The sequence below is a fragment of the Gymnoscopelus braueri genome (assembly GCF_963280865.1).
Source record: "Gymnoscopelus braueri genome assembly, chromosome: 3".
Taxonomy (NCBI): Eukaryota; Metazoa; Chordata; class Actinopteri; order Myctophiformes; family Myctophidae; genus Gymnoscopelus; species Gymnoscopelus braueri.
The window spans coordinates 39,454,028-39,462,331 of record NC_137612.1 but is presented as its reverse complement, the minus strand read 5'-3'; positions in this window follow the sequence as shown (position 1 = coordinate 39,462,331).

Below are 8,304 nucleotides of genomic sequence, written 5' to 3'. Positions count from 1 at the left end.
CCTTTGGTTTTGGCCACAGGGACATATACCTCCCATGTGCTCCGTGTGTGTACGGAGCTTCTCATGTTTGTACGCTGCGCGCGCGTGTGTGTGTGTGTGTGTGTCTGTGTGTGTCTGTGTGTGTGTGTGTGTGTGTGTGTGTGTGTGTGTGTGTGTGTGTGTGTGTGTGTGTGTGTGTGTGTGTGTGTGTGTGTGTGTCTGCGTGTGTGTGCGTGTGTGTGCGTGTGTGTGTGTGTGTGTGTGTGTGCGTGCGTGCGTGCGTGTGTGTGTGTGTGTGTGTGTGTGTGTGTGTGTGTGTGTGTGTGTGTGTGTGTGTGTGTGTGTGTGTGTGTGTGTGTGTGCGTGTGTGCGTGCGTGTGTGTGTGTGTGTGTGTGTGTGTGTGTGTGTGTGTGTGTGTGTGCGTGTGTGTGCGTCTGTGTGTGTGTGTGCGTGTGCGTGTGCGTGTGCGTGTGTGTGTGTGTGTGTGTGTGTGTGTGTGTGTGTGTGTGTGTGTGCGTGTGTGTGTGTGTGTGTGTGTGTGTGTGTGTGTGTGTGTGTGTGTGTGTATGGATCACTATAATTGTGAGGACAAAATGTCCCCACAAGTAAAGTAGAATATGAGGAATGGACGTTGTAAGGACAATTTTCCTGGTCCTTACAAGAGAAATGGTTTCTTTATGGTTAAAGATACACTTACAATTAGGAAAATATTCAGTTTGGGGTTAGGAATACTAATTAAACATTTAGAGGTTAGGTTTAGGGGTAGGAATTAGAGTAAAACAAGATTTATGTCATAGTTGCGTGCCAGTGTCATGCACCAAAATATTGTCTATCTGCAAGCTTACCACAACTGCAGTTTTTCAGCTTTAGGCGTACAGTGAAAATAAAATTGTTGTCCTAAAATGTTGATGTCCTCACAGGTATAGTAATACAAACCAGTGTGTGTGTCTGTGTGTGTGTGTGTGTGTCTGTGTCTGTGTGTCTGTGTCTGTGCGTGCGTGCGTGGGTGCATGTGTGTGTGTCATTACCACATTCCTCGCACACTTTTACAGGGATGAAGGTGCAGCGTCTGGTGTAAGCCCCTTTGTAGAGACACCTCACCTTTCTTTCTGTTCCGCCGGGTGGGTGCTGTAAACCACCGCTTCCCAAACAGACAAGGCGTGGTGACGTCCCCCCCTCGTGATCTTTTCCGTCCCTTAAAAGGGGGGTCCGGACCCCAGGTTGGGAAACACTCGCTGTAAAGCTCTAATGACAGCGTGACACTCTTCTACATTATTCCACAAATTGGTATGAATTGCAAGCTAACACAAGTTGTGTGTGTGTGTGTGTGTGTGTGTGTGTGTGTGTGTGTGTGTGTGTGTGTGTGTGTGGGTGTGTGTGTGTGTGTGTGTGTGTGTGTGTGTGTGTGTGTGTGTGTGTGTGTGTGTGTGTGTGTGTGTGTGTGTGTGTGTGTGTGTGTGTGTGTGAGTGTCTTTCCATACATGGAGTGTAATTTCAGATACATGCCACACATGTGGTAGAAAGGCCCTGGCAGGAGGAACAGAAGTGTAATTAAGTGCGTGGTGATGCTACTCCCCTGGGCTTCATGGGGATTTAGAAGTGCTGTCAGTCATCTGCAAGGAGACAAAAGGCTGTTTTTCTCCTGTGTGGCTGCTGGGACTGGGTGTCCCGCTGGCTGGCACCACCATGCAGGACCATGTCTTGGAATCTAAATCAGCTTTATTGTCACATCACAGGTCTACAGGTGTAAAAAAAAGAAATTACTTTGTTTTTGTGCGCACTCCTTCGTTTTTGTTGTTTCCTGAAAGGAGAAAGAGAAGAAGAGGGGTGGGGTGAGGGGTTGTGGGGTGGTGGGGGTGGTGGGGGTTGTGGGGACGGTTGGGGGAGCAAAGGAGAAGGTAAAAAGGTAAATCAACAAAAGATATCTTCATACAGTATATCGTCGCAGAAACCTCATCTCCATATTCTAAATGTTTGTGTTATTTCGTGAATTAATTCCCTATTTGATCATACTACAGCGTTCGCGCCGCGTTTTTTCCTGAAAAGTCACAGTTTTGGACATATGAGGTTTCCAGAGACGATATCCATCCGGTAGATGAGGTTAGACATAGCAGCAAGTATTTACTGTACATGATATTACGTACACATTAAGGTGCAAAAGAATATTAGCGCGTTGTACATGAGATTAAGGTGCAGAGAGTGTCAGCGATTTGTCAGGTTCAAACAACACAGTCCACAAAAATTTAACTTTCACTGATACAAACCACATGGTAAAAAAAACTAAAAACACAGGTAAAGGAAAAAGTCCACGGCCAGCCTGATGACAGGCGGTGGTCATGCCTTGTTCAACAGTCCAATGGTAGCCGGTAGCTGTTCATAAACCTGGTGGTCTTGCCCTTGGTACTACGGCAGGCCTCCTTTGCCTGGCCACCGAGGCCTACCGTAGTATCGAGGGCAAGACCCCCAGGTTTATGAACAGTTTCATTTAAGGCGTAGCCTCTCAAGCCAGACATCTATTCCCAGAGGTGGGACAAAGTCTCTGTTTTGCAAGTACATGTAAGTCTCAAATCTTTGCTCTCGAGTCCCAAGTCAAGACAGGCAAGTCCCAAGTCAAGTCCAACTCCGTAACTTTTTGTTTCAAGTCCCAAAAAAGTCCTAAGCTTGTCAAGACTCAAATCCAAGTCTGAAGTCCACACCTCTGTCTATTCCACAATCTTCCAATGCAACACAGAGTCTGTAACTACGCCTTCTGAAAGCCGTGCATACTGTAGACAAGAAGCTGTCATTTCTTTAATTTCCATCCCTGCTAAGCAGCAAGCTGTATAATGCTTCGACTAATTTGATTTACAGTAGGAATAATTTATGTCACTGCACATCCACTTACATTTTTCAGCACTGAAAAGGTTTCGAAAACATTTAGAAACATTTTCAAATGCGGAAGCATTGGAGCTTGGATCCGCGGGGACGCACTGCGCTCCTCGTGAGAATAGACAGTTGAACACAATTCAAGTTTTGACATGGGCGTGTGAGACTTCTATGTGTGTGAGATGAGCATGAAAGGGTCAAGTGTCTTGCTTAGGGGCACTTCTGACACATACTGTAGATCGGGGCCTGGAGGCAAACCGGTGACCTTCCTGATTACTTTTAATCTGATTACCTTCTGATTAAATGGCCTTTAGTCTTGGCCGTGCACCGGTGTGACACATGCAGATGCACACAGATGCAAGCAACATGTTGCAACGCGATGCGTTGTGGGCTTGCAGTTATTTCTGCTGCACAACAATGTTGTAGGCTACTATGAAGTATAAATCAACCTTCAGCCCCTATATGAGACGCCACTGACTATATCTCAGTGAGTCTCAAAGTGGGGTCTGGGGACCCCCAGGGTCCTTGAGAGGATTCTAGGGGGCCCCTTAGCAATAATGAGTTAATATGGCAAAACAGTTTATCCACTTTAACGTTATTCTATACTTCGGCTATTATCAGAAATGGTTAGAAAAATGGCGATATGTTGGAACAATTTTGAAAATAATTGAACACTGCAAATCTTCTCTTATAGGGTCCATTGGCACACAGTATTTTCAGATTTGGGTCCCCAGCCAAATACATATCAATTTGGGGGTACTTGACATCAAAATGTTTGAGAACCACATAGGACTTTGCAAAAAGGAGCATGTTGACAGACGGGGGAAAAAACATCCTTGTTTTGGGCCAAAGAAGCAGTTTGCTCGCATGAGTGCAACACGAAAACCCCACATAATCTCATAAATATAGAGTCCAATTGGGTATTTACATAAAGTGCTTAGTCATGACAGCCCATGTGAAAGAATGCACCCTGCACACAGCTATGTGCCTCTGGCTCAGGTGAGATTAGCAATGAAACCATCCAAAAATGGATGTCAGGTTGTGTGTGTGTGTGTGTGTGTGTGTGTGTGTGTGTGTGTGTGTGTGTGTGTGTGTGTGTGTGTGTGTGTGTGTGTGTGTGTGTGTGTGTGTGCGTGTGCGTGTGCGTGTGCGTGTGCGTGCGTGCGTGCGTGCGTGCGTGCGTGCGTGCGTGCGTGCGTGCGTGCGTGCGTGCGTGCGAACCCTGTGTGTGTGTGTGAAACAAATTACATGCTTTTTTCTTGATAAATATGTATTTAAAAGTATACTATATGTTAGTTCCACTGATCCAAGCCGGAGCGCAATCGATTGATCGATAATTAAAAAAAACATGCCCTGAAAAGTGTGTATGGACCACCCATCTGACCACTTAACATTGGCAAGCAGGTTTTTGAATTGTCCAACAGCCCTCCTCTGAGACACAGAGTGAGTAGACAGAAATGGGGCCATCTTATAATGAGCATTAGTGAGGACCTATTAAATGAACATACGGTTGAAAACGGGTGAAGTACTTCTACCTAGTACCAGCACTGCAGTTGCAGAATGCAGGATAATATATGGTGCAAGCAGCTTGCAGCTATGTTGTCGTGTCTGTCGGGTGGAAAACTTATATCTCCAAAACTGTTACTTTTCAGGATTCAAATTCAAAAGTAGCAAAAGTAGCAGATCGACAAAAAGTTCGAATATGGAGATAAGAGGTTTCTTCCCGCTGTTGGGCAGAAACCTTGTTATGTAAAATAAGATGGAAAAGTTGAGCTCAGGGTGAAAGGGTTGTTATTATCTGACATGCTCAAACCATGGGATCATTTAATCACAAAAAAAATCACACAACAACAACCATTATTCAATCACTCCAGAGCCAAAAACAAAATATATTATGGATGCACTATAAAACAGGGTAAAAAAAAAAAAACTGTGTTGCGAGAAGTACTTTTTACTTAAGTAAAAGTAGCAATTCCAGACTATAAAAATACTCTGTTAACAGTAAAAAGTGCCTGTACAGGTATTTGAAATAAGTTTTGGCATCAAAAATATACAGCCAAATATACAGTACCAAAATGTAAAATTATTCAAAATGTTCTAACTTTTGTGAAAATACTCAAAGTGGCTTAAGTGGTTAAAAGAGTAAAAAGTATCCTGCTCAGTATCCTGGTGTCAGTATCATGGTCCTGGTGTCAGTATCCTGGTGTCAGTATGGTCCTGGTGTCAGTATCCTGGTGTCAGTGTCAGTGTCCTGGTGTCAGTGTCAGTATCCTGGTGTCAGTATCCTGGTGTCAGTGTCAGTATCCTGGTGTCAGTGTCAACTATCCTGGTGTCAGTATCCTGGTGTATGGTCCGGGGTCAGTATCCTGGTCAGTATCCTGGTCAGTATCCCGGTCAGTAACCTGGTGTCAGTATCCTGGTGTCAGTATCCTTATCCTGGTCAGTATCCTGGTCAGTATCCTGGGCTCAGTATCCTGGGGTCAGTATCCTGGTGTCAGTATCCTGGTCAGTAACCGGGTTTCAGTATCTTGGTCAGTATCCAAGTAATGCAATAGAACCTCAACATTCTACTTAAGTCCAGTACTTGAGTAAATGCACTTAGTTACTTTCCACCACTGGAAAAAAAGAGTGATGATAAATGTTTGATTTACGAGTGCTTCAATTTGAATAAACCTTTGTGAGTGCCTTCAGGTGTATAGTAAAGTATGTGTTGGTTGTTCGGGGCTCATACCTGCGTTATCACGTCACTGCTCCCAGGGTTGTAGAATGCTATTGGCCCTTCATTAACCCTGCTTGTGAAGGTGCAGGAATAATGATAGTTATTAAGCCTGCTCCGTCTTGAATGGTCCAACCTGGGACAGACAACTTCATTTTGAACGATGCCGTTTACGTGTTTACGCTCAATTTCCATGAGCCAGTTAAAGGTGATGTAAGTGATATTATTTTGGTTAAAACAAAAAGAGTCTTGTAAAAAAAAAAAAGTGAAAGCTCTATTATTCTGATATTAATCATTGCTACAGAGCAGTCTTTTCTGGATCAGGACCCACTTGACAATCTCAAAAGCCGTAGGTTGAAAATGGCTGCTATAGAGTGTTTGTTCAGTAACAGGGGTCTCCCTGTCTCTCCAGCTCTTTTATAAACAGAAAATAAATGTTCAGGTGGGTTGCCAATTTAAACAAAGAAACTCAATGATTACTTTCGGGCGGCATTGGCTCAGGCGGTTTAGAGCGGTTGCTTGGGAATCGGAAGGTTTCCCGTTCGATCCCAGGCACCCCCAGTGTTACTGTCCAAGTGTCCTTTAGTAAGACACTGAATAACACCTACAGTAACTGCTCCTGATGAGCAGGTTGGAGCCTGGCATGGTTTCCTCTGCCGTCGGTGTGTGAATGGGTGAATGAAAAGCGCTTGGATAAAGGCGCTATATAAATGCACCATCAGAATATAAAGCTATTTAACACTTATTTTAACAACAACAAAAAGCTTAATATAAATAACTATTACAAGTGTGACTACATGTATATGACAGGCCTCCTCTCTCTGTGGTGGTATGCAGTAAAATCACTGGAAGCTACATTATTTATTTCACATTAGTTGGCATCTATTTAAAAAGCAAGCTTACATGATTTCCTTTCCTTTTGTGCCGTGGTTCTCAAACGTTTTCATATCAAGGACCCCCAAATTACCTTTATTATATTTAGCCGCGGACCTTGAAATATTTGGCCGCGGATCTGAAAATATTTTGTATATTTGTTTTCCAAGATTTTTTAAAATAGCAAATGTAGAAGCTCACTATGTTTTATTGACTCATTTTGCTGGGGACCCCCTGGAACCCCCTTAAGGACCCCTAGGGGTCCCCGGACCCCACTTTGAGAACCATTTCCTTGTGGAGCTGTGTGACAACGTCATTGCCATGTGTGTGTGTGTGTGTGTGTGTGTGTGTGTGTGTGTGTGTGTGTGTGTGTGTGTGTGTGTGTGTGTGTGTGTGTGTGTGTGTGTGTGTGTGTGTGTGTGTGTGTCCGAGCCTTTCCCTTTACACCGTCCTTCTATTGAAGCTGCCTTTCCTTTACACCGTCCTTCTATTGAAGCTGCCTTTCTCTTTACACCATCCTTCTATTGAAGCTGCCTTTCCTTTACACGTCCTTCTGTTGAAGCTGCCTTTCCCTTTACACATCCTTCTGTTGAAGCTGCCTTTCCTTTACACGTCCTTCTATTGAAGCTGCCTTTCCCTTTACACGTCCTTCTGTTGAAGCTGCCTTTCCCTTTACACGTCCTTCTGTTGAAGCTGCCTTTCTCTTTACACGTCCTTCTGTTGAAGCTGCCTTTCCCTTTACACGTCCTTCTGTTGAAGCTGCCTTTCTCTTTACACGTCCTTCTATTGAAGCTGCCTTTCCCTTTACATGTCCTTCTGTTGAAGCTGCCTTTCTCTTTACACGTCCTTCTGTTGAAGCTGCCTTTCTCTTTACACGTCCTTCTATTGAAGCTGCCTTTCCCTTTACATGTCCTTCTGTTGAAGCTGCCTTTCCCTTTACACGTCCTTCTGTTGAAGCTGCCTTTCTCTTTACACGTCCTTCTGTTGAAGCTGCCTTTCCCTTTACACGTCCTTCTGTTGAAGCTGCCTTTCTCTTTACACGTCCTTCTATTGAAGCTGCCTTTCCCTTTACACGTCCTTCTGTTGAAGCTGCCTTTCCCTTTACACGTCCTTCTGTTGAAGCTGCCTTCCTGTTTACACGTCCTTCTGTTGAAGCTGCCTTTCCCTTTACACGTCCTTCTGTTGAAGCTGCCTTTCCCTTTACACGTCCTTCTGTTGAAGCTGCCTTTCCCTTTACACGTCCTTCTGTTGAAGCTGCCTTTCTCTTTACACGTCCTTCTATTGAAGCTGCCTTTCCCTTTACATGTCCTTCTGTTGAGGTTGCCTTTCCCTTTACACCATCCTTCTGTTGAAGCTGCCTTTCCCTTTACACGTCCTTCTATTGAAGCTGCTTTTCCTGTTTACGCCGTCCTTCTATTGAAGCTGCCTTTCCCTTTACATGTCCTTCTGTTGAAGCTGCCTTTCCCTTTACACCATCCTTCTGTTGAAGCTGCCTTTCCTGTTTACACCATCCTTCTATTGAAGCTGCCTTTCCTTTACACCGTACTTCTATTGAAGCAGTGTTTAGCCCTGGGAGGTTTTGTGTCGATTCTTCTGGGATGTTAAGACCTTCTTCATCGCTGTGCACATTTAAATCCTTCTTGACATCATCCCTGACCCCCCCGTCTCTCTCACACACACACACACACACACACACACACACACACACACACACACACACACACACACACACACACACACACACACACACACACACACACACACACACACACACACACACACACACACACACACACGCTGCACACCCCTCCTTTCCTGTTTGCTCTTGGCACTAAATAAATAGCATCCAACACAAGTGATGTGGGTTTGG